The sequence below is a fragment of the Artibeus jamaicensis genome, unplaced genomic scaffold, assembly GCF_021234435.1.
Source record: "Artibeus jamaicensis isolate MK-2021 breed Jamaican fruit bat unplaced genomic scaffold, CSHL_Jam_final contig_3168, whole genome shotgun sequence".
In the NCBI taxonomy this organism is placed as follows: domain Eukaryota; kingdom Metazoa; phylum Chordata; class Mammalia; order Chiroptera; family Phyllostomidae; genus Artibeus; species Artibeus jamaicensis.
The window spans coordinates 161,543-182,572 of NW_026521736.1; the positions used below are offsets into that span (position 1 = coordinate 161,543).

The window sequence follows — 21,030 nt, forward strand, 5'->3', positions numbered from 1 at the left end:
TGCTGAACCAGTCTCCATCCCTCAGCTGCAATGGGATTCTAGTGACCAAAAATCCATCTTGCTAGAGTTGATGATTGACTAGAAATGGGGGAAAGAGGCTGGGATCGAGGGACTTCCGCCAAGATGGAGGCATAGGTGGAGATGCCGTGCCTTCTCACACAACCAAGTTTAGAGACAACTAAATATTAGCAACAGAAAACACAGCCAGAACACAGAAAATTGAACTTTTCGGAAGTCTGTTAACAACAAATTCTTCAGCCTGACCGGTAAGAGGGGCGAAACCAGCAGCTGGTAGAGCGGGGTTGCACAGGAAAACTCGGACAGACGGACTCAGGCACGTAGAATGCAGGCGCAGGGTTGGACCTAGTGAGAGACCGATCAAGCGACCAATAGAGCGACCAAGCGAGCAACCGCGGGGAAGCAGCGAGGGAGCAGGGCTGTGGGTTGACTGTGGCCGCACATTGGTGCGTGGATGGACAGGCGAGGGAGTGGGCGGTTGGACCGGGCCGGCAGGTCCCCACGGCAAGCGGCAGTGGAGGGCACCGCCATTTCCCTGCTCTGACCCCACCTCCACATATAGCATTGTAACCCAGCGACTCTGAGCGGCCCGGCCCAGGTGAACCACCTAAGGCACTGCTCCTCACCCAGCTGTGAGAAACAGCAGAGGGGGTCGCCATTTCCCCGCTCTGACCACGCCCCCACATACAGCGTCACAACCCAGTGACCTGGGAGTCCAAGGCTCCGCTCCTCACACTTAAAGAGCCCGAACAGACCAAGAATGGCACAGGAGGATCTCAGAGCCTCAGAGCCTATAAATCTAAGTGATGAAGAAATAGCAAAACTCACAGACGCACAGTTTAAAACATTGGTGATCAGGATCCTCACAGAACTGGTTGATTATACCGACAAATTAGACAAATATATGAAGGCGAAACTAATTGAAATGAATGGAATTGCACAGGACACCAATAGCAATGAAAAGGAAACTGGGACTCAAATCAATGGAGTGGACCAGAAGAAAGCAAATAATGGCCAAACAGAAAAGAGTCAAGAAGCAAGAATTCAAAGAAATGAGGAGAGTCTTAGGAACCTCCAGGACATCTTTAAATGCTCCAACATCCGAATTATAGGGGTACCAGAAGGGGGAAAGGCACAGCCACCAGTGGAAAACTTATTTGAACAAATAATAAAGGAGAATTTCCCCAATCTGGCAAAGGAAATAGACTTCCAGGAAATCCAGGAAGCTCAGAGAGTCCCAAAGAAGTTGGACCCAAGAAGGAACACACCAAGGCACATCATCATTACATTAGCCAAAATTAAAATGAAGGAGAGAATCCTAGAAGCAGCAAGAGCTAAGGGGACAGTCACCTACAAAGGAGTCCCCATCAGACTGTCAGCGGATTTCTCAAAAGAGACCTTACAGGCAAGAAGGGGCTGGAAAGAGGTATTCCAAGTCATGAAATCTAAAGACCTACAACCAAGATTGCTCTATCCAGCAAAACTTTCATTTAGAATGGAAGGACAGATAAAGTGCTTCTCAGATAAGACCAAATTCAAGGAGTTCATCATTACCAAGCCCTTATTATATGAAACGTTAAAGGGACTTATCTAAGAAAAAGAAGTTAAAGAAGCATGAACAGTGAAAGGACAACAAACTCACAGTTATTAACAACCACACCTAAAACGAAAGCAAACTAAAAGGACAGCTAGATCAGGAGTGGAAACATAGAAATGAAGATCTCAAGGAGGGTTAGCAACAGGGGAGTGGGAGGAGGAGAAGGGGGGAGAAGGTACAGAAAATAAGTAGCATAGACAGTAGATAGAAAATAGATGGGGGGCAAGAATAGCATGGGAAATATAGAATCTAAAGAACTTGAGACACATGGAGATAAACTAAAGGGGGGGGTAATGGTGGGGACGGGGGAGTAGGGTGGAGGGGAATGAAGGGGGGAATAGAACAACTGTAACAGCATAATCAATAAAAATAATTTAAAAATTAAAAAAAAAAAGAGGCTGGGATCTAGGATGGTGATGATATTCTCAAAGAAGAAGAAGAAAGGAGAAGTTTGGCTGAAAATATATAAATTCTGTTAGGGCAAGGCTGAATCCTAGGTTGCTGAGGGACATTTAAGTGGAGTTGTCTAGGGGATATTTCACATGGGATATGGGTCTAGAATTTAGAAGAGAAGTATGAACAGGAGCTAAAGGCGTGTGAATTTTCAATAAGACCCTGGTAATTGACATCATGATCACAGATGAGATCACCCAGGGCAAGCACACAGAGTGAGAAGAGTGGAGTACAGAATTAACCCAGGGATGCTGACATTTAGGAGATGAGAGCCACAGGGAGATATTAAAGGGCGCCCAGAACGAGCTGAGATTAACGGCAAAGAGGAGAGATGCGCCCAGAATGGCCTGCAGATCAAATGGCTCGGGGAGGACCAGCAAAAGGAGGAAAGAAAGAGCCAATTTGTCTTGTCCACTCCAGGCTTAATTGACAACATTTACCATGGAGTGATAAGGGCAGAAACCTGATTCAAGAGGGAGTGGGAAGTAAAGAAAGAAGAGAGTTCATTGGACTAACCTTTGCAGGAAATTTGCCTTTGAAGGAAAAGAGAGAGATAGGATGGGAGCAAGGGTTTTTGTTTTGTTTTTTTGTCATGGACTGTTCTGCCTGGTTTCAGGAATTGTAACTCTACCCCCTGTGAATAAGGATGAGCAAGTGACCTCCTGTGAATTCGAACCACAGGAGACAAAGCTTGTCTCTGGTAGCAAATGCTAGCCTCAGTTTCCTCTCCCTGCCCCCAAAGCATGGTCTATGTTGTTGACGGGTAAGTCTCCTCAGAGGAGGGGCAACCTAAGCCAGACATGATCACTTGGGAGGCCACCATGGAAGGACTCGGGGGTGGGGGAGGCTGCAACAAAGAGCAAGCAATAGACCAGTGCCCCCCCACCAGCTATGTGACGTAGCCAGAGTCCCCATGTCCCCTGGGAGAAGTGCTTCCTGGCTCTAATCCCCTTAAGCCTGAACACCTGTTGGGGAGGGGTGCAGTTCCTTGCCTTGCCAGAATGGATGGTGGGGGAAGGGGGAAATTTGGCATCACAAAGAATTCCTGAAAAACCTGTGAAACCTGCTCTGCTAAAAGTGCTTTCATTCATATGTTAAGGGTCTGAGCAGGAAACAGTAAAAGTTTCTGCAATACTCCCTTCCTGACAGACTCTGACTCATACTAAGCCCTCAGATCTCTTTGAAATGTTATCTACTGTTTGATCCTTGCTGCCTGTATTCCTGTGTATTACAACCCAGTAAAAGTCCCTAGAGAAAGGGGCTTGAGGCCCTTCCCTTTTGAGGGATTGGCCACCCCTCCTCCCCAAGCAGGACCATGTCTTGTTTACTTTCATTGGTGGTGGATGTGGGGACTTTCAGGAAAAGCCTCCCCCACAGTTTTTCAGATGAGAAAGATGTGAGCAAGTTTATGGGCTTAGAGTAAGATAAGGATGAGGGTGGTAGGTTGCAGGATCAGCTCCAAATCCTTAATAAACACCCCTCCTTGTCCTGGCTGGTGTGGCTCAGTGGTTGAGTGCCAGCCTGTGAATCAGGAGGTTGTCGGTTTGATTCCCAGTCTACGGCACATGCCTGGGTTGTGGGCCACATCCCCAGTTGGGGGGGCGGGGGGACCTCAGCGAGGCAGCCACACACTGATGTTTCTTTCCCTCTCTTTCTCCCTCCTTTCCCCTCTAAAAATAAATAACTAAAATCTTTTTAAAAAAATTAACACCCCTCCAAAATATACGAAGTCAGAATTCTACCTCTGCCCCCTATTGAAACCACCTACTAAAGTTCTCCAACTTCCATGGAGTTCGGTCCTTCTTCTTACTCAGCCTTTCTGCAGCATTTGACGCTGCTAAACATTTCCAGCTTCTAAAGGTTCTGCAGAGTCCTGGTCTTCACCTCCCTGTACTATCGAACCTCTCGGAGTTCGCACCACTCCTTTGACAGACCCTGTTTTCCCGTCTCTAAAGCCTGGCTGGTCCCTCTATTTCTCCATCTGTGCCTCCTTCCTCGGCTGTCTCGTTCCTTCTTTTGGATCCCAAGAGTCACTTCAAGTGTTTCTTCTAACTGCTGGCAGAGTGTATCTAAACACAATTAAAATAATAATAAAGGTTATCATTATTGTCTAATAATTATCTAGTTCTTTCCAGTTTTCAAATTTCAAAGTGCTTTTTACCTATTATCTCATTTCTTCAGAAAGAGTTAGTACGACCTCTATTTAATAACTAGGGACACCGGAGTTCAGAGGCCTACTTGGGTCCAAACTCATCTTGCATCCAAAACTTACTTTTCTTATCTCTGTTAATGGCAAAAAGTACCTTGCTCTCCGGGCCAGAAACCTTGTCCCAGTGCAATTCCCTCCTCTCCTTCCCAGCCCTGATTTCCGTCTCTGAGGGCTGTGGAGCCAATCCGCCCAGGTTCTCAGGTCTGCTCCTTTGGTAGCCTCTGCCACTTCACAAGTTGCACACGACCTCACTCTTATCAAGATAATGAGCTGGCAATTATCACTCAAACTTGGCTTACCTGTTACCACTAGCTATTCCTGCTTGTTAACCCTGAAAACTTTCCTCGTGGAAATACTTTTGGCAGTTGAGAAAAAAAAATGACAGGTTTTCAAAAAACTATCCCATGTTGTTTGCCTCCTGAAATTTTTTCACCTAAATCATCTTTTCATTTAAAATGACCCTGTAATTAGTTCACCGATGCATTCACTCCCCTCCCACTACCGTGTGCTCGCAGCATGCTGGCTGTGCTGGTGGCTGATTTCAGAAAGACCAATGCAACATGCATATTGTACTGTTATAATTGGTTTAAAAATTTAGTGAGCGCCTGCTTTTACTGTGAAAATGATAAGGCCAGTCACACGGAGCTGGCCTTTAAGGGGTTAATGGCCCAGCAGAGCTGTAAACCACGTATCTGCAACAAAACATGAAGTTCATCCTACCCACTTGATTTTCAGGAGATATTCCTGGACCAGTAGCCACAGTAATTGCCAGGTTCAAGGCCCAGCCCAGAGCCCCTGGTGGCCAAGCTGTTCCAGGAACAATAAGGGGACCATTTGTGAGTTAAAGGACAAAAAAAGAAAAAAAGAAGGTAGCAAGCAGAGGCTCTGCGGAGAATAGGGGTGAGAACTCGTTCCCAGAGTAGAGAAACTGCTGGTCTCTTAGTGTGGAAAGGAAAGCGGTCAAGCAATGCTAGGCAATTTGAGTATAAATAAGGAAACCCCTCCAAATATATTGCACAGTAAATTCTTGGTTTTAAAAAAGTGCTTTTTAAAAATATAACAAATACAGAAGAGCACAAAGAAGATCATAAACATTCATAATAGAATGACCATCAACATTTTTATGTGTAATTTATTCAAATGGATCTGTAACAGGGTGAATGGGGATTTGTAATGGGGTCCAGCATTCAGTGTCCAGGAAATATTAGAAAAAGATATATATAAGATATCCTCACATGCACAAATCTGAGCTGGGGGATGGGACACATGAAGCAGGGCCATTAAGAGTTGTTTTGAATAGCAAGAGTTTTGTAGATAACCTCTAGAATGGTCATTTAACATATCTACAGCCTTTAACTGGTTTCATAGATACGTTAAACAGCTGTGGCCTTGGTTTGAGCAGGGGAATCTGAGTGACTTCAACCCATGATGTAACTGGGAGGCAACCCCCACCCTGGTTACAGAGCCTGCATAAGAGCTTGGAGATGATTGGCTTCACACCATAGAGCCACACCTGCCTGGACTTACTACGGCAGCCCAGCAAAGCTGGAAAAAAAATACAGGAATGCTGGCAGCTGTGGCCAATTGTGGGAGGAGTCAGGAATGGTGAGGCAGAGGAAGATTTGGTGCTGGGATTTAAACCCAGGTGTAGCAGTTATGTGGCGTCTTTTTGGGACCATGCATCTTTTTGGGACCATGCAGTTTGGCCAGAGGAGAACCATGGACTTCTATTTTTTTATCTGAGATACAGTACCCCGAACTAGGCAGAGGGGAAAGGAAGGACTGTGTGTTCGTGGGTATTTTAAAGGACTTTGGGATCTCAATGAAGACATTAAGTCATTACTCTTAAGTTTGTATAACTCTTTAAATAAATAATCCTTTTCCTTTTCACAAATCTCTGGCATGGAGAGACATCTTTCCCTGGCGGTGGGCAAGGCAAACCTAGTACGGGGTGGGGGGTCCCAGGAGCACAGGGATGGGTCCATTCGGCAAGAGTATATGGTTCACACACCACCACCCCGCCCCCATCTGTTCGGAAACAGATTGTCACTGTGGAGCACAACAAATGCAAGTGCTTCACAATGGGGTGGGGTCAGCTTTGGAGTTTCCCTCAGCAATGTTAAAAGTAAATACACCCTAACGATTGGTAAAAATATGGCTGCAACCGGCGAGTCATTTGAGTCTAAATAAAGAACCTACAAGAAAGCTGATTGTAACCACTGTGTTCATTCACTCGTACAAGCAGTTAGAAAGTCCTTACTGAATCCTTACTGCGCGCTAGGCACCGAGGCCTGATTTCTAATATTCCTGTTCTGTTTGGCACCGGGTTACTACTAGCAACTTCTGAGAATGCCGAGGAGCAGACATGGTGGCACTGGTAAATCAGGAACCCCGATGTCACCAGCATACAGTCCAGGTGCAGGTGCTCTCTGTGGTTTCCTAGGAAACGAGCTGCTGCAAGTGAGGAGCTTTTCCCCACCACAGGCAGGCCTGCTGTCAGCACCGTCAGTCCCCACTCTGATCTCAGGCTACAAGGAATGAAAACCTGCTCCCTTTTGCAAAAGGCACACCCCCTGCATGCAGTCCACAGACCTGTGGGACTGATTAGAAGGGCTTGTGATCTTGCCCTCCTCCCGCCAGAGAAGAGATCATTCATTCGTCCAAATACCCAGACCCACCAAAGGGGGGCCTGAGGGAGGGAGATCCCAGACTGTGAACGGAGATGACGAGTGGGGATCCTGAGGCTTGAGAAGCCTGACTCTGAAGATGTATGGAGACCAGGAGGCCAAGAGGCAGAGGAGGCAGAGGCTCTGATGAGAACTGAAGGTGGAGAGCGGTGTCTGGGTGTAAAGGAGGGGTCCTGCAGGTAGATCCAAGAGCAAGGACCAAATAAATGTCCCCTTGCAGATGTTACCAGTTGCAAACCTGCCTGTCTCTTTAACAGAGGAATATAAACAAGAGGCCCTATTTGAACACACCTCACATTAGCAGCTCATGCTTCCTCTAACTCATTATGTCTAATTTCCAAGTACAAATACAATAGTGACTTCATGTTTAGTCTCCTTTATGTTGCAAATAAATAACAGGTCATGAGCATTTGTGCCATTCTTTGTAGCTTTTATGATAACCTCTGAGGGAGCAAATACTGACTACAATTTATCTTAAAACTTTGCTGCGAAAGGTGAAACATTTTGACAGGTGACCATCAGTTGTGGGTGCTGAACTTTTAAAGTCTAAAATTCATATGCACCCCAGACCAGCAGAGGCAGGAGCCTGCACCCTCCCTCACCTGTTCCTCTCTCCCCCTTTTTTCCTCCCCTCCCTCCCCACCCATCCCCCCACCTTAGGGAAGAGGGCAGGGGAGGGGAGTGGGGGGAGCAGAGAGCCCTAGTCTTTCCACCACCCCCATTGTTCCTCTCCCCTACCCCACCTTTTCCCCTGCAGTTTTTTGGCTTTCACTGCCCTCCTCAGTGACCAAAGACTTGACCACTCAAAGTCCAGCTCCCCAGAACACTGCTCAACATGGACACTGGTGTAATTGAAGGTGGATTAAACGTCACTCTCACCATCTGGCTACTTACACAAGGAAAGGAATTTGGCAGTGCCATCGGAAAGAATGGAAAATCCGTTAAGAAGATGTGCGAGGAGAGTGGTGCACCTATCAGCATCTCAGAAGGGAACTGTCCTGAGAGAACTGTCGCTTTGGCTGGACCCATTAATGCCATCTTCAAACCCTTTCTATGGTCACTGACAAAATGGAAGAGGATGTCAACAGCCCTATTACCAACAGCACAGCTGCCAAGAGACCCCCAGTCACCCTGAAGCTGGTGGTCCCTGCTAGTCCATGTGGTTCTCTCCCTGGGAAGGGTGGTGGCATGATTAAGGAAATACGAGGCAGCACAGGGGACCAGGTCCGGTGGCAGGGGATATGCCCCCCAACTCAGCTGAGCAGGCCATCTCTTGCAGGCATTCCGCAAACCATCACTGAGTGTGTGGCACAGGTCTGAGTGGTCACGCTGGACAGTCTCTCCCAATTTCCCCCCAAAGGATGTGACCATCCCACACCGGCCCACACTGTCCAGTTCTCCCATCATCTTTGCAAGGGGTCAGCTTATACCATTCAAGGACAGTACACCATTCCACAGCCAGGTTTGACCCAGCTGCACCACTTGGCAATGCGACAATCTCATTTTCCCATGATGCACAGCAACTCAGGCCTGGGTGATTTTGAAACTGGGAAAGCCAGCGTTCACGCAGCCTGTCACTACCACAACCAGTGAGCAGAGACAGGGGTTGAATCTGTATGGGTGCCTCACTCCCATGCCTTACTAAGTGTTCAGGAAGCAGTATAACTCCTTTCTGATTCTTTCTTCATCCACTATTAGCCCCTTCTTCTCCAAAACCCCGGCTCTCAGCTTCCTCTAAGTCTGCAGTCAAATATTCAGGGTCAAATTGTGACAAGTCTAGAACAAGTACTGAAGGCATTATAAACTCCTTTAGCAGCCTCTGTTGCTGCCCATTCAGCCAGACTGCTTCCTCTAGCCACTTCAGTGTCCACTTTCTGAGGCCCTGGGCAGTGTGTAACTGCCATCTGTAAAGGTACCTGAACACTTTCTAATAATTTTAAAATTTCTGCTGTATATTTAATCTCTTTTCTTTAAAAGATTTTATTTATTTTCAGAGAGAGGGGAAGGGAGGGAGACAGAGAGGGAGAGAAACATCAATGCGTGGTTGCCTCTCACATGCCCCTCACCAGGGACCTGGCCCGCAACCCAGGCATGTGCTTAATCTCCTTTATATTGGAGGTTAACAGTTCTTTTTTTTTTCCTTCCAGATGAAACCATGTGATTGCAAAATTAGGAATATTTACCTTGGGTCAATATGCATATTCACTCTCTTTTCGTGTGGCAATTCCAGTCCCATTGTCACTGCGATCAGTTCAGCTTTCTGAGCAGAGGTTCCTGGAACGAGGCCTTGGCCTCCACTATTTCTTCAAAACTCACACTGCACACCCAGCCTTTCTGTTTCCTTTGTCCGTATAACTGCTTCCATCTGCATAGAGAGTTCAGTCTGCTTCTTCTAAAGGATGGTCCTGTAAGTCAATTCTGCTAGAATACACTTCAGTTATCTCAGCACAGTCCTGCATTAGTGCTGCCGAGTCAGACTCCTGGAGAAGGGAGGCAGGCTTTAACTTACAGTTTTGGGGACACATTGGGGTCGTCCAGGATTACTTGCACCTGCCCATTCTTGCAGCAGTGAGCTACAAACTTCCCTTTCGCTCCTGCAGGCTTAACACATGGTGGGGTGCATAAATGGTGATAGGCTGTCCCAGGGAAAATCTTCAGCTTCCTGTAAGAGCTTGCAGGTGGCTGCCACAGCTCTCGAACAGGCTGGCCACCCCTGGACAGTGTGATCTAATTTATTTAACAAGTCTGTGGTGGGTTGCAGAATGTCACTAAGCGCTGGGTGAGGAGGACTCCTAGGGCAATGTCCTGCTTGTATAACTGAGGGGCTTTAGTAGGTTTGGAAGCCCCAAAGCCTGTGCTGAAGCCAGGTGCACCTCCAGGGACTCAGAAGCCTGGGTGCACTCCTTCATCCATGACACAGTGATATACTCTGGCCCTTTCAGAGTTTTTCCAGTTTAATAGATCTGATGTAGAAAACAGAGTCTGCACCCAGTAAGATCCAGTGGGCTGGCCTTCTGGCCCCACTCCCACTGGAAGTCCTCACAAAGGGCATTGCCCTGGTAGGGGCTTGTCCTTCACCGAATTTGGTTCCCTGATGGGTTTGAGATGGCAATACCAGTTCAGGAGCACTTTCCCCAGTTCCCTGAGCCTAGTAGATCCCCCAGGGCTGGAAGGGCCGTGGGAACGATGACCATGTTCGCAGCAGCCATAATATCTAGATCTTCCTGGGCCCTCTCCTCTGAGCGTCTGCTTCCTTCCCAGGCAAAGTCCCTTTTCTCTGGATCATTAATCTATTTCCTTTTAATCCTGCATCCGGATTATGTAAACTCAGGAAAGTTTCTAGTTAAGGCATTTTGTCTCACTTCCCTGATCTTTGACAAAACAACTCTCACTGCAGTATAATATAGTAATTTAAAGACCCATTCAGCAGCCAGTGCTCTCCTGAGTCTAGATTATATAGTACATAAACCAAACAGTGTTATAATAAAATCCACTTTCTTTTCAGTTGTAGGCTTATCAGGATAGGTCAACCTATCAGCCAAAATTTACCCCAAAGGGCTATTTCCCTATGTGGATGCTTTTGCCCCCATTCTATAAGACGGAGCTCTGTCATGTCACAAAAAACAGATGGCACCTTAATTAAACCAGGAGATACCTTTTTACCAGACAGAGCTCTGTAAACCACAAGGCACCTTAATTCCTGATGATGTAAGTCATGACCCAGGACTGTAACCTAGACCAGAAAGCACAGTGATTCAATCAAAAAGTAAAGACGATGGGAGGTGCCGAGAGTCAGAGAAGGAGAGTCCCCAAGTGAAATCACTCGGCAGCTGCTAGGGAGTCTCCAAATCCGCACCCCAGGGTCCCCTAGTCCAGGGCAGCCAACGGGACTCCCAGCCAAATACTCACACTTACTGAAGAGTCCCAAAGTCTGTCCCAGAAAGGAGTCGCCAAAATACGAAGGCAGAAAAACGGGTACTCGTGCTGCCTGTCACTAGCAGAACCGATGAGCAGAGACAGAGAATGAATCTTTATGGGCACTTTATTCAGATGGGCAGCGATCTGAGAAGACAGCAGGTTATGTACCCTAAAAAACCATTTTAAAACACCCTGGAGCACAGGTACCATCTTGATGGCTTGCAGTCCTCCTGACGCACAAAGGTGAAACTCCTTACGGTGTCCTGGAGTCAGGGCGGGTCATACCTTCAGTTCCTGGAACCACAGCTTTTACATGCATTGATGACTAAACTTATTAGCTATCACCCAAACTAAAATTTTCCAGCTCTTGAGTCGCATCAGTTTGGATGCATCTGCTCACGCTACTTCTCATGAGCTCACCATTCCAAATGATTTGATTGGCTGCATAATCAGGTGTCAAGTCACCAAAATCAGAGGGATCCATCAGATGTCTGGGTGCAGATCAAAATTGCGAACCCAGTGGAAGGATCTGCTGATAGGCAGGTTACCATCCCTGGATCTGCTGCCAGCATTAGCCTGGCTCAGTATCTAGTCCGTGTCAGGCTTTCTTGGAGACAGGAGGCATGGGGAGCAGCTAGAACAATGCGGATTCCTCCACAATCCATCTGTGTAGTTTCTGAACAGTTGGCAATCCCAGGTTTTAAACAGTATCTAAAGTTTCAATTTCTGTTCATTTGTCATCTGCTCGTGGTTTTTTAATTAAAGTGTTTTATGGAGGGGGCAGGAGGAATGGGGAACTTCTGTAATTGTGTCAACAATAAAAATAATTAATAAAATAAAAAATTAAAACATTTTGCCCTGACTGGTGTGGCTCAGTGGAATGAATGGCAGCCTGAGAACCAAGGGGTAGCCAGTTTGATTCCCAGTCAGGATACCTGCCTGGGTTTTGGGCCAGGTCCTCAGTAGGGAGTGTGCAAGAGGCAAACACACTCAGATGCTTCTCTCCCTCTCTTTCTCCCTCCCTTCCTCTGTCTCTAAAAATAAATAACTAAATAAAATCTTTTTTAAAAATTAAAACATTTTAATTCCTTTTCTGTTCAGCTGTTAATGCTGAGATCCATATTTAGTTTTATAAGCTTCTCCCTGTTGGTTTTTTGTTCTGGAGAATGGGGATTTAGCTCTTAAGTTTTTTTCTGTTTGTGATGGAAATTTAAAAGTGGAATATTAATACATTTCAGTTTAGTTCTATAATGTCAGAAGTTTTTCAAAAAAAATTAAAATATGTACTGGAACTTTTTCTTTGTGAATGGAAACTGGATGCCACATTGAATAACTAAGTAAATAAAATTCATATGCAGGAGATTTGGCTACTTTAAGGAGGCATTTGAACTGATTATCAGTTCACCCATGAAACAGAATTCTACAAAATAATCATTTGGTAAAGTAAAATAACTTTCCTATGACTCTGAAAATTATATCAAATAGGTTTGGACTGTGCTAATTAAATATAGACAAAATTAAATTGACTTGAGGTCTTGGAAGGACTTGCTCAAAACTTAAGGTAAACATGGTTTCCAATTCTACTTTAATTGTACTTCTGCTTTTTAAAGCTACTTAATGTTTTCTGTCATTAATGCCAGAATGCCCCACTTTCTACTGCTGAATTTCAGACCCATCTGAAGCCCATGGGACCCTGTCCAGGGATTTAGGAGCAGCTCCCCTGCGTCATTAAATCATACGATATATTATCTCGATAGAATTTTATAAATCCTATATACAATAAAAGCTGGATCATCTGACACTGACCTAACAAGTTCTAGGACTGGTGTCTCTAATACTCTTCCAGAATAAATCATTATGCTAGTTGACTACTAACACTGAAATTCAACCAGTGTCAGTGTAAGATAAGAAGGTAAATAAACCTGCCCTGGCGTGTGTGGCTCAGTTGGTTGGGCATCGTCCTTCGAACCCAAGGATCGTGGATTTGATTGCTGCTTGGGGAACATGCCAGGGTTTCAGGTTCAGTCCTCCAGGGCACGTACAGAAGGCAGCTAATAGATGTTTCTCTCTCACATCAATGTTTCTCACCCTCTTTCTCTCTCTCTTCACCGCCCACTAAAATGAAATATAAAATACTTTTTAAAGATCTTATTTATTTTTTACAGAGAGGAGAAAGGAGGAAGAAAGAGAAGGAGAAAAACATCGATGTGTGGTTGCCTCTTGTGCACCCCTACTGGGGACCTGGCCCATAACCCAGGCATGTGCCCTGACTGGGAATCAAACCCGTGATGCTTTGGTTCTCAGGCTGGCACTCAATCCACTGAACCACACCAGCCAGAGATAAATATAAAATATTTTAAATAAGTAAATCATTCTCCCAAAATTAAAAAGGAGAAAACTTCAGAGATTTATAAGAAATTCTTTTTTTTATAATTTGATGTAGGATACTGGGTGTTGCATTCTATGCAAATATTGCATTCCTAAAGACCTTATATAATTTAAAATATGAATCCAAGACAGAGCCTGACAAAGCACAGCCTTTATTTTTACGTGGCAACTTGAGGATTTTACACAAAAGGAAAAGAAACTAGAGACTACTCATTAAAATAATCTGAGTTAGCCATATATAATTTGCTTTCATCAAATCTGCAGCATATATGACAAAGAGCCAATATGCCTAATAATATACAAAGAACTAATAGTCAATAACAAAAAAGAAGCTAGTGACGTAAATCTTCCTGTCTCTCTACAGAATCTTTATTAAAATACACCATACTCCTAAAAAAAGAAAAAAGATAAACTGCACTTTTCAAATGGGCAAAAGAATGAACAAGTGGCCATAGCTGGTGTGGCTCAGTGGATTGAGTGCCAGCCTGTGAACCAAAGGATGGCCAGTTTGAGTCCCAGTCAGGGCACATGACTGAGCTGGGGAACAAGCCCCCAATAGGGAGAGCACAAGAGACAACCACACATTGATGCTTCTCTCCCTCTTTCTCCCTCTCTTCCTCTCTCTCTAAAAATAAATAAATAGGCAGATAGATAAATAGATGAATATTTTAAAGAAAAGAAATACAACCTATAAATATGAGAAGATGCTTGACATCAGCAGTAATTAAAGACATCCAAATTAAAGCAATGATTAGGGCATTTTTATCATATTAGATTGGCAAAGAGGAAAAAGATAAGTAGTCATTGGTGTCACAGGTGGGGCGGGGGATGGAAGAAGGACTTTCTTTTTAAGTATATTTTATTGATTATGCTATTACCGTTGTCCCAATATTTTTCTCCTTTTTATCTCCCTCCTCCCTGCACCTCCCTCCTCCCCCCATCATTACCCTCCCTTGGTTCATGTCCATGGGTCATACATTTAAGTTCTTTGGCTTCTGCATTTTCTATACTATTCTTAACTCCCCCCTGTGTATTTCGTACCTACCATTTATGTTTCTTATTCCCTGTACCTTTCCCCCCATTCTTTACTCTCCCCCCACCACTGATATCCCTCTGTGTCTCTATTTCTGTTCCTATTCTAGGCGTTTGCTTTAGGTTTTTTTTTTAGTTGTTGATAGATGTGAGTTTGTTGTCATTTTACTGTTTATAGTTTTTATCTTCTTTTTCTTAGATAAACCCCTTTAACATTTCATATAATAAGGGCGTGGTGATGATGAACTTCTTTAACTTGACCTCACCTGGGAAGCACTTTATCTGCCCTTCCATTCTAGCATTTCTCCCTTCCAGCATTTCATATAGAAACTAGAGGGGAGCTCCCATGAGCTGTACAAAATGGAAGGGGTGGGGTTTTTTTAGGTTAATTGAACATTTTTTTATTTTATTTTTCAATTACAGTTTACATTCAACACTATTTTATAGTAGTTTCAACCATACAGCATAGTGGTTAGGCAATCATACACTTTACAAAGTAGTCCTTCCGACATTTTCAGTGCCGCCTGGCAGTCACTACTATTGACCATATTTCCTGTGCCACACTTTACATCCCTGTACTATTTCGTAACTGTTGAATGTACTTTTGAATCCTTTCACCTTTCTCACCCAGTCCCCCAAACCTCCTCCCCTCTGACAGCTGTCAGTCTGTTCTCTGTTACGTGTCTGTTTCTATTTTGTTTGTTCATTTATTTTGTTCAGTAGATTCCACATATAAGTGAAATCATATGGTATTTGTCTTCCTCTGACTGACTGACTTCACCTAGCATAATACCCCCTAGGTGTGCCATGGCACACTGGTGTGCTGCAAGAATTTTTAAAACATGCAACACCTGACTATTTAGCCAGGGGTATTGACCTCTTTTCCCTTAGAGCACAGGCAGCAAACACAAGGCCCACAGGCTGAATCCGGCCCTCCACCTTGTTTTATCTGGACCGGCACCTTGTTTCCACCCAGTGGCAGCGCCAAGTTCCTTGACTTTAGTTAAGCAGTAGTTACATTTATACAGTCCTAAAATTTTACATTCATCCCTTTGAAGGCAACCACGAGGCTGATGTGGCCCCCATGAAAATGAGTTTGACACCCCTGCCTTAGATTGTCAAATTAAGAAAATGACAACAGACAACATGACAATATCCACCTGATATACATGAATCAAAATTATATCTTCTTTTTTGTCAGACAGAAAAAGGTATTGTTGGTGCGCCACAGAATTTTAGTAATTAGTATATGTGAGCCATGAGATAAAAAAGGTTGAAAATCTCTGCTCTAGGTTCATCCATGCTGCAGCAAATGGTAAGATTTCATTCTTTTTATGGCTGAGCAGCATTCTGTTGCAGATATGTACCACCACTGTTTTATGGTGAGCTCGGGTTACTTCTGTATCTCGGCTAGAATCTCCACAGCTGGACTGCAGCCTCCTGGTTACTGTGGTCGCCACCCCTGCTGGTGGCCCCACACTCACAAAGGGCCTCTCTGATCATAAACACTGCATGCCTGCCCCCACCTTTATGCCTGGAATTTATTCCTCACTTGCCTCTTAATGTCCAAATCATGTTCTTCCAGACCCAGCTCAAGTTTTCCTTCTCAAGAGGAAGAGCAAGAAATTGAAAACTTATTTGAAAAAGTAATGAAGGAGAACTTCTTTAATCTGGCAAAGGAAATAGACTTCCAGGAAATCCAGGAAGCTCAGAGAGTCCCAAAGAAGGTGGACCCAAGGAGGAACACACCAAGGCACATCATAATCATATTAGCCAAGATTAAAATGAAGGAGAGAATCCTAGAAGCAGCAAGAGATAAGGGGACAGTCACCTACAAAGGAGTTCCCATCAGACTGTCAGCTGATTTCTCAAAAGAAACCTTATAGACAAGAAGGGGCTGGAAAAAGGTATTTAAAGTCATGAAAGGCAAGGACCTACATCCAAGATTACTCTCTCCAGCAAAGTTTTCATTTAGAATGGAAGGGCAGATAAAGTGCTTCCCAGATGAGGTCAAGTTAAAGGAGTTCATCATCACCAAGCCCTTATTATATGAAATGTTACAGGGATTTACCTAAGAAAAAGAAGATCAAAAACGATGAACAGTAAAATGACAACTAACTCACAGCTATTAGCAACCAAACAAACAAAAAAAAACAAAACTAAGCAAATAACTAGAGCAGGACAAGAATCACAGAAATGGAGATTATATGGAGAGTTATCAGCAGGAGAGTGGAAAGGAGAGAGAGGGGGAAAAGGTACAGGGAATAAGTAGCATAGATGGTAGGTAGAAAATAGACAGGGGGAGGGTAAGAATAGTACAGGAAATGTAGAAGCCAAAGAACTTATATGTATGACCCATGGACATGAACTAAAGGGGGGGATGTGGGTGGGAGAGGGTGTGCAGGGCAGAAGGGAATAAAAGAGGGAAAATGGGACAATTGTAATAGCATAATCAATAAAATATATTTTTAAAATAATAAATAAATAAATAAAAAGTTTTCTTCTCAAATTTAATAATTCCCTCTCTTCCAAATATAGTGACAGCCTGTGGGTGCCAACAATTTTGCTTGTTGCTTAATTTTTTTTCTCACATTTTTGGATAACACCTTAGATGTGGTCCTTAAACCCGCTCCTAAACCACTTTCCTTCCTGGGCTTCCCCAGCTCCAGGCCTCATCTCTACCCTGGCCCCTGTCCAGCTCATCCCTCCAGGCCTTCCTGAGGTGGCAACCCTGGCCCTGAACCCCTGCCCTGCCCTGCTTTCATGTCGGTCCTCCCTGATGCTCACTAGTGCTGCTGCCAGGTGCCCAGGGATCCGGCCCCCTGCCTGGGCACCCTCATCTCCTCATGGTGGGCTCTGGGTTCCAACCTTCCTAGGCAGATGGAACATTGGCTACTACATTTCTGAATCCTCTACAACCCAACCAAATGGATCGCACTTATGCTGTATCCAAGTGTGCGAATGATGAACACACAGGTGACTCCAAGGTGAGCATGCACGGCCTCCATGAACCCAGTGCACAGTCCACTGGAGAAAACAGTAGAGAAGAGGTAGGTTTTCCTTCCCTGCGATGTGAGGGCACCAGGAAAGCAAAACAGGTGAGCTTTGACCTGGACCTCCAAGGCTGTGTGTGATTCTCCAGCTTGAAATTGGAAACGGGGTGGAGGGAGCCATGTGGACACGTGCCAGACATGGGAGGCTGCCTGAGTCAGAGACACTGAGGACATGGAAGTCCCCGGTCTCTCAGCATAGCAAGCACACGGGTGCAGTTAACGACTGGGCTGTCACTACATTTTCCCAATTACGAAATGTTTTCCCAGTTCAAGATAAAAAGAAGAAACATTTTGCATACTAGGACAGAGCTTGGGCGGGTATGTTCTCCTTACTGGAGATAAACCTTATCCTTTGAAAGTAGATTCTTTTCCTACTTTGTAAATATCCCAAAGGCAGTTAGAGGCGACTCTAGTGATTCATGTAGGTTACCAAACTGGTTCACGCTCCATGGAGTGAGTAAGAAAGCAATGAAGTTGATCTTCTTGGCCATAAAGGGATTCAGAGGGCGATTTTAAAAATTACTGACCCACACTGGCTGGTGTGGCTCAGTTGGTTGGTGCATCATCCCACACACCAAAAGGTCATCAGATCGATTCCCAGTCAAGGCACATCCCTAGCTTGCAAGTTCAATCCCAGTGGGGGTGTATATGGGAGTTTCTCTCACATCAGTGGGAGATGGATGTTTCTCTCACATCAGTGTTTCCTCTCTCTGTCTTTCTCTCTCTCTCTCTCCCCCACTTCTCTCTCTTTAAAAAAAAAAGCAATAAACATATTTTTAAAGTAAATAAGGTTACTGATCAAACTGGAAATAAAAAAATTATCTTAGACTAACTCCCTCAGCTCCCGCCCTCACCTTAAATTACTGACCAAGCTCTATAATCCTTCCCTAGCCATCGAATGACTTCATTGTCCTGGCCGCCCCAGTCCTTTCCTTCCCAGTCCCTAACTTAGGTTAACCACTGACTCTCACCCGGGTGAATTCAAAGTGCAGCATGACTAACACATTTGTCGGTTAAGGGGAGGGTGGAAAAAAACAGGTGGTCATTTTCTATCCTGATGAAAAATATCCAACTGTTAAGTCCTTGCAGGCCACATGGAAATGTGGGCTGCATTTCACCATGTACATATATGGTTCATATGTTGGTTAGTTCCACCAGGTTGAGACTTCTAAAAGCTTTTCCATACCGTCTAGGAATTGGGGGGACTGGCGGGGGGAGGGGGTTGCATGTTCTCCCAGGCACCTCCCACGGTGGTTGTGCAGATGAGCAGCACAGCCTCATACCTGTCCTTCTCTTTTGTCCCCAAACCCAACCCCTCGGCACTACTGCCAACGTGAGCTTTCTAAGAACCTTACCTGGATTTTTTACCACCTCAGCTTGATGAGCAGGGCTCTCCACACTTCTTCTCTGCCCTCCCCACCCCTCCCCGCCCCAGCACTATGAACAATTACTCTCTTCCCGTGGAGCACACCCCCTCTCTGCTGCGTAAAGGACCTACTATTCCTTCTCCTGGGAAGCACCCCAATCCCACTCCTGCTCCCCCTGGGGAACCCCAGCTGGCCTTTCAAGGATCAGCCCCACGGCCCCCTCCATATTGCCTTCGGTCCCTCCTCCAGACCCCAAGCAATCCCCTGCCCCCCACGAGGACACAGCACCTCGTTCATGCCCACCCAGGGTACCTGCTACCTGCACTGTCACTGTCACCCCAACACGCAGACAGCTCCTGGGCCACAAGCCCTAGGCCTTGTCATCTTTATGTCCCAGCAGCACCTGGAACAAATAAGATTCTAAGCAAATGTTTGTTGAAGGAATAAGTTAAAGAAAAAAGACCTCTTAGAACACTTCGGTAGCAATAGTATCAGAAAAATAAGCACACAGTTTCCCAAAGCCACTACTCTTAGGAATTAAATTCATTTTTAAAATTAGTACCATGTTATACTTATCTTGCTACTATAGGGGGGAAATCATTTGAAGATATGAAAGTTTTAGTGATATCATCCCCTGATTTTAAAAATGATTTAAAACATGTGATAGATACACACCTAAGAGTCATGACTAATTAAGCCAGAAATTATCACCTTCCTTTTCCTGTTTCAGCCTGGGATAAAGATAAAAATCAGAAGGTACGAAAATCTGATGACTAACAAGGAGTTGTTTATTTAAAAAAAAAAAAAAGGCAAGTGTCTGCTTCACTGATATCATTCTAAGTACTTCATAAGATAGACATCACACCAACAAACAAGGAGGTTTTGCCTTTCCTGTACACTTTTTCCTCCATCCTTCTCAGGTCAGCCCAGCTAAGAGCTCATTTGGTCTGAGGGGCTCCATCAGTGCGCTGGGCAGGTGCTCTGCTGGGTCGGCCCCTGCAGGTCCCTGAGAACCACTGGGTCTGGGTCTGGTTCGAGCCTGTTTCCCGGATGCAGCTGCTCTGACGAAGAGCCCGCGGGGCCGCGGGAGCCGGGCGGGAGGCATCCAGCCCAGCGAGGAACACACCCTTTCCCCAAGGAGCACATTTGGTCACTTCGTTTCATCGCTAGGCTGCCCTTGACTTTTCACACTTTGTACTTCCACAGAACAGGCATTTTTTAAACATATAATGATGCCCCCAAACCACCCTTTATGAACAGAAGTCACCTCCCTCCCTGCGCTTTTCACCCCGGTCCTTCCCATTCCAACCAACAGAATTTTGCCATTTCCTCAGCGCGATTTTCGCATCCCCAGCTTCGTGCCTCTGTAAATGCCATCCCCTAGGACGCGTCTCCCTCAGGCAGTGCAATTTGTTCTCCTGAAAGTCAGTGGTTCTCATCCAGGGGTGATTTTGCCCCCCTGCTGGGGAGGGGTTGACAATGTCTGGAGACACTGTAGGTGTCCGAATTGGGGGGGGGGGGGCCGGCAGAGGTCCTCTAGAGGGCAGAGGGCAGGGGTGCTGCCAAACACCGGACAATGCACGGGACAGCCCCCACAACAAAGAGTTATCTGGCCCCAAAATGTCAATAGCACCCAGGCCGGGAAATGTGCTTTGAGTTGAGCTTTAAGTTCATCTGTTTGTATTAGGAAACAGTCCTGAATTAACCATACCCAGCTCTGATCACGCCTTTGCTTTGTATTTCCTCAGAATGTACAGAGTGTTCTGCGTTAACTTAGACGTGACAAATCAGAGTGTCAGGAGCAGATATAAGACTTTAAAAGTTTTGTAGTCTAACCACTTTCTTGTCAACATCGCTTTGTAAACATGGAATGCCTGTGGGAAAGTTGTCTTTCCTCAACTGGATTATAAGCAATTCCATTAAATCCTTTCAATGTTCATGCATTCCACAAACATTTACTGAGCGCCAACTATATACCAAGCACTATCTTAGGCACTGGGTTACAGTGATAGCCATTATCTCTGCTCTTATGAATGAAGCTTAAAGGAACAGCCGTACTAAAAACTCACGTAACTTCTGCTGTGGTTAGTGCTTTAATGGGAAGAACACGGTTTCCCCAGGGGGGCCTAAACCTGGTCTGGGACATCAGCCACATCTTCCCTGAGGATGGGACATTTAAGCACATATTAGGCATTCAGTCAGTGTAAAGGGGAAGGCTGAAGGATAAAGAGATGTTATCTAAGTAAAGTGTTCAGAGGTGGGAGGGGGGCAGCAGGGAGCCAAGTGAGGGTGATGAGTCTGAGGTGCC

General features: G+C 45.2%; 1 pseudogene; it reads left to right on the top strand.

Annotated features, from left to right (window-relative positions):
• The first annotated feature begins 7,799 nt into the window (after window positions 1–7,799).
• On the top strand, window positions 7,800–11,520 carry LOC119042347 (poly(rC)-binding protein 2-like; annotated as a pseudogene).
• The last annotated feature ends 9,510 nt before the right edge of the window (window positions 11,521–21,030 follow it).